Source organism: Myxocyprinus asiaticus, chromosome 7 (genome assembly GCF_019703515.2).
Source record: "Myxocyprinus asiaticus isolate MX2 ecotype Aquarium Trade chromosome 7, UBuf_Myxa_2, whole genome shotgun sequence".
NCBI classification, from domain to species: Eukaryota; Metazoa; Chordata; class Actinopteri; order Cypriniformes; family Catostomidae; genus Myxocyprinus; species Myxocyprinus asiaticus.
In genome coordinates this window covers 29260671-29268046 of record NC_059350.1, presented here as the reverse complement: position 1 = coordinate 29268046, position 7376 = coordinate 29260671, and the positions used below count along the sequence as shown (strand labels likewise).

Here is a 7376-nt window from a genome sequence, read left to right as displayed (position 1 = left end):
TGTACCAAATGGTATTATCCTTTGAACAGTGAGGATTTGGGGGTGAATGGGTTCTTGACTTCCTGGGGTTTAACCTTGTTAACATACAGGAGATAATTTCAATTGTATGTCAAGGAGGGGGAGACACCTCCAGAATTATGCAGTATTTGGCAAAGACCTTATAACTTTGTTACCATTGGTTTTATCAACATGGGAAAGAGACCACTATACCAGTCGCACAGAGACCTCTTAAATGATAACAAACACATACAGTTGCATTCTTTGTTTTCATGGTATTTGTTATATTTATACATATAAATCTTGTGTCTTTTGTGTTGGTCCAGAGCTGATGAAGGTGAGAAGGGGGAGAGAGAAGGGGGGGCAGCAAGGTGATTTGCAATTTATCACACTGTGGTGATATTCAGGTGTAGATTTCAGCTTTTGTGAGAGAGTTCTATGACGTTGATTCTCGCAGAGTTCTTTGACTTTTACCGGAAATGGCGCCTTTTGGTTGTAGACATTCTGGTGCCAGCCTTACAGTTTCCTCCGCTTGGCCCCTGGGGACAATTCCAGAAGAGTCCCTGTGGGGTCATTGTGTCTTTTTTTTTATTTTTTATCTCAGTTGCTGAAGTGTGTGCAGTTGTAATGTGCTAAGAGCCAGAGCAACTTCAGTTGACCTTCTCATGGATCGGATGAGGTACCGGAAGTAACAGCACTGGCCCAGTGTAAAAGTGAAGATTAGAGCACAGCCCACCGCGCATCCATGGATTATCCAGTCCCACCAGGTGTAGGCGTATTGTGCAGAGCAGGTGGAAGAGCTGGACAGGATTTTTGCAGTCTTTTGGGCTAGGTTATCCTCCACCTGTGCTTGAGCAAGGTGGTACTCAGTTTGTTGGATGATTCTTTGTGCCAGTTCCACTGTGTCAACCACAGCTTGGGTGCTTTGCTCATAGAAGGTGTCATCCCAACATGGCGAAGCCTCTGCGTCCAGTGGTGCTCTCTGCAGAATGCTTATCTGTCCCATGGAAAAGTCCTCCGTTACTTCAAAACAAAAAGAGTGATTGGCAGAGCAGGACAATCCCCCGTAGGTGAAGGAATTCATTTCACTGACTACACACCATTGTGTATGAGATACCTGAATGGTATTAGAATGACCATGCAGCGACTGAACATTTATGAGTTTAGTGTCATTTGGGAAAAAAAGGTTGTAAGGTGTTACATGTACAAACAACATAGTTATGAGTTTCATGACAGCAAGTGCGACTAGTAAATAAGGTCTCAGTACCCCTCAAGGTCATGTACCCAGTAAGGTGGTCCCATTTGATGATATGATCATTCACTACTATACCAATAGAGCGTATGGTAGTGGAATTTGGAAATACTTGGTCTGGATGGATTAAAGGAAAGGTGGCAAAAAACCCAAGACAACCAATGCATTTATTTCAAGTATACATCATAATGGTGGTTAATAACTCAGAATAATTGATATTTTTCATTTTGTCTGAAGCATGCCATCTGATAAAATCTAAGATTTCTATTAGATCATTTAGAACATGTCTAGGTCTAAAATTTCTTGTCTAGCAGCAGTAAATAAATCTTGTGCATATGATCTGCAGGCTAAGTCACGTTCGATGGTATGGGTCTGATTGAACAATGTGTGGCTGACCAACAGAAGTGCCTGCGCTTCTGATCTAACCGCTTTGATTATATTTTCATTGCTATTGGTGATATGTTGGAAGCCAGTGGCCACCTGGTCTGCCATCCATGTTGGAAATTGAGATTGTTTAGTTATTTTGAAGGTGTTGACTATAGAATTGACTGAACCGAAGAGGCCTGCAATATTTCCAAGCAGATCTCGTTTGGAACGGGTGTATGGTATTTTTACAGCAAGTCTGTCTTTGTAATCAGAAATTAAATCATCGATGTCATCATAACCGTTATAATGTTTTGTATAGGCAGATAGAATACTGGATATGTTGTAAGTTACATAAGTCATCACCAAATTTACATCATGAAACAAAGTCTTATTAATGTTCCCTTTGATAAGTCCACCAGGAGGAATTGGGTATAGCTTTGGGCATTGCTTTGGTTTACTACACCCACAGGTGGTTAAATTAAAACAGTGATTGGCAGTCCATGAACAGTTTTGTGGGCTAGTGAAACTGTTTTCACTAGCTTTACATTTTCCTACACAATTAATTCCTTCCTTTCGGCTAGTCCAGATGAAGGTTTTTGGTTTATTGTCATAGGGTTTGTATAATGTTAAATTGAATTTATATTCTGTGTAATTTATGTGTGTGGTGTTTAGTGTTTCTGTGTGAGTGCACCTATATGTGGCAGGTTCCAAATTGTTAACAAAAAAGCAGATTTTAGGGTTTATATGCCGTCATTGTTTTTTCATATAAAGTGCGCAGCCCACCTTCTTTAGCCCCTGGATATTCCTTTAGTTCATACCAGGCAGTGATATTGTGTTGGGATGGCCATGCTGGTGTGTGTGTTGACATGTTTATGTATGCGGGATGGGTGGAACCTAATTTACAACAGATTTGTGGTGTGCAATTTTGTTCCGGTGCTACTCCGGGAGGCCATGTAACTATTTCTTTGGGTGTAATAAGAATTTGAGAGGTGTATGGCCCCTTCGTATATTTCTATACCCATCTGCCGCATCCTAATGTGTGTGTGAGCAATACCCGTTGACCCAGCTTGATGCAGGTGGGTCCGGACACCTTTTGGCATCTGTCCCTCACGAGACTGCAACCTGAAATGGGAACAACCACAGAGAGAAAACAGTTAATGTTGAACCTTTAATTAATTTGCATTTAGACATGTGGTACTTTATTTTCCTCTGATGGTCACAGCCAAACTGTTACAGACAGCTTTAGTCTCATACTGTATGGCTCGTGCCATCAGGGGGAAGATGCATTTTGCTTTACAAAAACATGTACCATTACAATGTCTAATGCAAATTTAGTTTCAGAGATCAAATTAGACTGAGCATCTTTGGTGAGATCTGAATTACTGCTGATATTTTAGTGCAGTTTGAAGTGTGTAGCACCTTAAGCTGTTCTTGCAGTTGAGCCTGCAGAGTCTGCTGTTGTGAGCAATTCCCTTCCTTACATTAGCTCAAATGAGCTGATGCCCATAGCTTTATTTATTTATTTTTTATTGTTCTCAACACAGCTCTGTGGTCAAAGAATCAGTTCACCTCTTTTTGGTGATGTTTTGTCTGCTTAACATTTTCTAAGGGTGATATTCACACGTTTGATCATCTATGATCTCTGTGGTCTGTCAGGGTTGTGAAATTTCTGTCTGATGTTTAGCATTTTACTCATGTTTTTCATAATTTGCCCAGTGAAATGGGTTACCTGATCAGACTCGATTTGGACGGGCACACCCCAAAGCAGGATGATTTGGTTGGCCATCACCCGTGCCACAGTGTTTGCAGTGTTATTGCGGGTGGTAATTGCTTCCACCCGCTTTGAGAATTTATCAATGATCACTAAGCAATAACGATATCCCCCTTTGGCACTGGGGAGTGGACCAACGAAATCCAACTGTAAGGATTCTTCAAGGCTTGTAAGGTTGTTCGGTTGGCAGTGTCATTACAAATATACATGGCCATGCATGGCCATTATAATATAATGCATATTATAATGTGATTATAATACAATTATATTATATTAAAAATAGTATAAATTAAAATAATTTTATTACTGGTCTCTGGAGGTTTTCTAGAATGAGATATTTGTCATCTCGCTGCTCTTTTGAGAATACATGCCTTTTGATTTGGCCCTGTATCAGATGCAGGATCATGTGCATTGAATGCACAGGTCAGGCTGAAAGCCTTTGGACATGCTGCTGTAAACACCCAATGACTGCAGGCACATACTTACATGGGTCAAATTTCTGCTCAAGCTGCAGAGCTTTTGCGATTACAATATGAAATTGAATGCAATTTTCTCATTTTCTTGAGTTAAGATGTCATTAGGTTTATTCTCATGCGAATCTATTTGAATATGAAAAGGGGGCTGGGCAAAGTCAGAGGTGATGCAAGGCGCAAAGAGTATTCTTGAATTTTAAAGTCTTAATGAAGTTCTTCAATCTTTTTAAAGTTACTGAAGGTTAATGTTAACTGTGTAAAACTACTGAGAATTTGGTAATTGTGTAAAACTACTGAGAGTTTGGTGATTGTGTAAAATTACTGAGAGTTTGGTAATTGTGTAAAATTACTGATAGTCACATGGAATTAATAATAGCACAGTGTGCCATATCAGAGACAAACGTATCCGACATAGTAACACATTCAGCTTGAAACAGATGAACAATTTCAAGAGAAACGTGATTACAGTTATTTCAACTTTACACAAGAGGAAAAGTCTAGAATGTCTGAAGCATTTACAACCTCTAACCTAAGTGTTTCTTGTAACACTTACAGCAGAAACAGTAAAGTGTTTTCAGAAATAAACAGCATTAACTTATGTGTACATGCAGTATCACAAACAACTATCATCACCTGTGTTCTATGATAACAAATTAGCATAGTTTCAAATGTAAAAATAGGTTGATATAGTACTTTTTACTGATTTATAAATTAGTGACATTTCTTTTGTTACTATTTATTTTTTTCATTACATCACTCTGTTTTCCCTGAAATTAAAAATCTTTGTACATGGGGACCCATTATAAAATATTTACTGTTCATCTTCAGCTCTTCTCGACCTTCATATTCGAACCATTCTGCAAAGTGAAATCGTCTTTGCCAAGAAGTGCCATTTGTCCATTGTGATAAAGAAATATAATCAAATATTAAAAGATATCTGAAATAAATGTCTCCGTGTTATGAATTCAGCATTACAAGATGATAATGAAAGAGTTATATCTCATACAAATATAGAGTTGTGAAATGTACCTTCAGAAGATAAGTTTTGACAAGAGAAAGAAGAATATCAATATAATTACTTAATAAAACATTTAATGTCTTTTTGCTTCACAAATTTCTACCCACAAAATGAGACACAGAAGATCTCCACTGTCATATAATAGTTCTAAAAATAAATATCAGATAGCACTCACCAAACCTTTTCTTCATGTGCTTCTCAATTACAGAGCTGATAAATAGTTCTATTAGGGAAGCAGCTTTTCCTGATAGTTTAATATTTGTTATTATCGCACAAATTTATTTTAACCTCCTGGTGACCACTTTGTCCCCAAATATCATCCAGGACAGACAATCATGCCCACCAATTTTGTTTACGATTATAGTTAAACTTGTCTAAAAGCACTTGACTTTGTGCTTTTTCCCCATAATAACCAAATCGTTGTAGGGTTTTAACTTCGCTACCTTTGTAATAGTATGAAAACTGACATGAGCTTTGTCACTTAAACACTTGTATTTTGAAGTACGTTAATTGAAATAAAGTACAGAAACATTATATATCATGTTACTGAAAAAAACAATATTGCAATTTGTGATAACTGTTATATTTATGTCATATGAAAAAAAAAACTTGCTCATTCGATTCCATATAACACCTGATAAATAAATAGTAGGTAATGGTGTGCTCATGCTGATAATATAAGACAGTAATGAAAATTAAATATCTTTGTACATGGGAACCCATTTATTGTTCATTTTCAGCTCTCCTCGACCTTCTTATTCGAACAAGGTGAAATCGTCTTTGCCAAGAAGTGCCATTTGTCCATTGTGATAAAGTAATATAATCAAATATTAAGCGATACCTGACATAAATGTGTCCATGTTATGAATTCAGCATTTCAAGACGATAATGAAAGAGTTATATAACTCATACAAATATATAGTTGTGAAATGTACCTTCAGAAGATGTTTTGTCAAGAGAAAGAAGAATATCAATGTAATTACTTAATAAAACATTTAATGTCTTTTTGCTTCACAAATTTCTACACACAAAATGAGACACAGAATAGTTCTAAATAGTTGAATAATTCTTAAATAAATATCAGATACCACTCACCAAACAATTTCTTCATGTGCTCCTCAATTACAGAGCTTATAAATAGTTCTATTAGGGAAGCAGTTTTTCCTTATAGTTTAAAATTTGTTATTATCGCACCAATTTATTTTAACCAACTGGTGACCACTTTGTCCCCAAATATCATCCAGATCAGACAATCATGCCCACCAATTTTGTTTACGATTATCGTTAAACTTGTCTAAAAGCACTTGACTTTGTGCTTTTTCCCCATAATAACCAAATGGTTGTAGGGTTTTAACTTCGCTACCTTTGTAATAGTATGAAAACTGACATGAGCTTTGTCACTTAAACACTTGTATTTTGAAGTACGTTAATTGAAATAAAGTACAGAAACATTATATATCATGTTACTGAAAAAAACAATATTGCAATTTGTGATAACTGTTATATTTATGTCATATGAAAAAAAAACTTGCTCATTTGATTCCATATAACACCTGATAAATAAATAAGAGGTAATGGTGTGCTCATGCTGATAATATAAGACAGTAATGAAAATTAAATATCTTTGTACATGGGAATAAATTAATAAATGTCTCCATGTTATGAATTCAGCATTTCAAGACGATAATGAAAGAGTTATTTAACTCATACAAATATATAGTTGTGAAATGTGCCTTCAGAAGATAAGTTCTGACAAGAGAAAGAAGAATATCAATGTAATTACTTAAAATTTTTAATGTTTTTTTGCTTCACAAATTACTACCCACAAAATGAGACACAGAAGATCTCCACTGTCATTTAATTGTTCAAAAATAAATATCAGTTAGCACTCACCAAACAATTTCTTCATGTGCTCCTCAATTACAGAGCTGATAAATAGTTCTATTAGGGAAGCAGCTTTTCCTGATAGTTTAAAATTTGTTATTATCGCACCAATTTATTTGAACCTCCTGGTGACCACTTTGTCCACAAATATTATCCAGGACAGACAAAAATGCCCACCTAGTTTCGTGACAATTGGTTAACGATAAATATGTCTAAAAGCATTTGACTTCATGTTTGGATCCCCTAATAATCAAATGGTTGTATGGTATTACCTTCTCTAACTTTGTAATTTGAAAACAGACATGAGCTTTGACACTTAAACAAATGTATATTGAAGCACGCTAATTGAAATGAAGTACAGAAACATTATAAATAATGTTACTGAAAAAAACAATATTGCAATTTGTGATAACTGTTATATTTATGTCATATAAAAAAAAAAACTTGCTCATTTGATTCCATACACCAGATAAATAAATAGTAGGTAATGGTGTGCTCATGCTGATAAGACAGTAATGAAAATTTAAAATCTTTGTACATGGGAACCCATTTATTGTTCATCTTCAGCTCTCCTCGACCTTCTTATTCGAACAAGGTGAAATCGTCTTTGCCAAG

At 36.0% G+C, this 7376-nt stretch overlaps 1 pseudogene; it reads right to left on the bottom strand.

Moving 5' to 3' along the window:
* Positions 1-592: 592 nt before the first annotated feature.
* Positions 593-1975, bottom strand: LOC127443707 (uncharacterized; annotated as a pseudogene).
* Positions 1976-7376: the final 5401 nt, after the last annotated feature.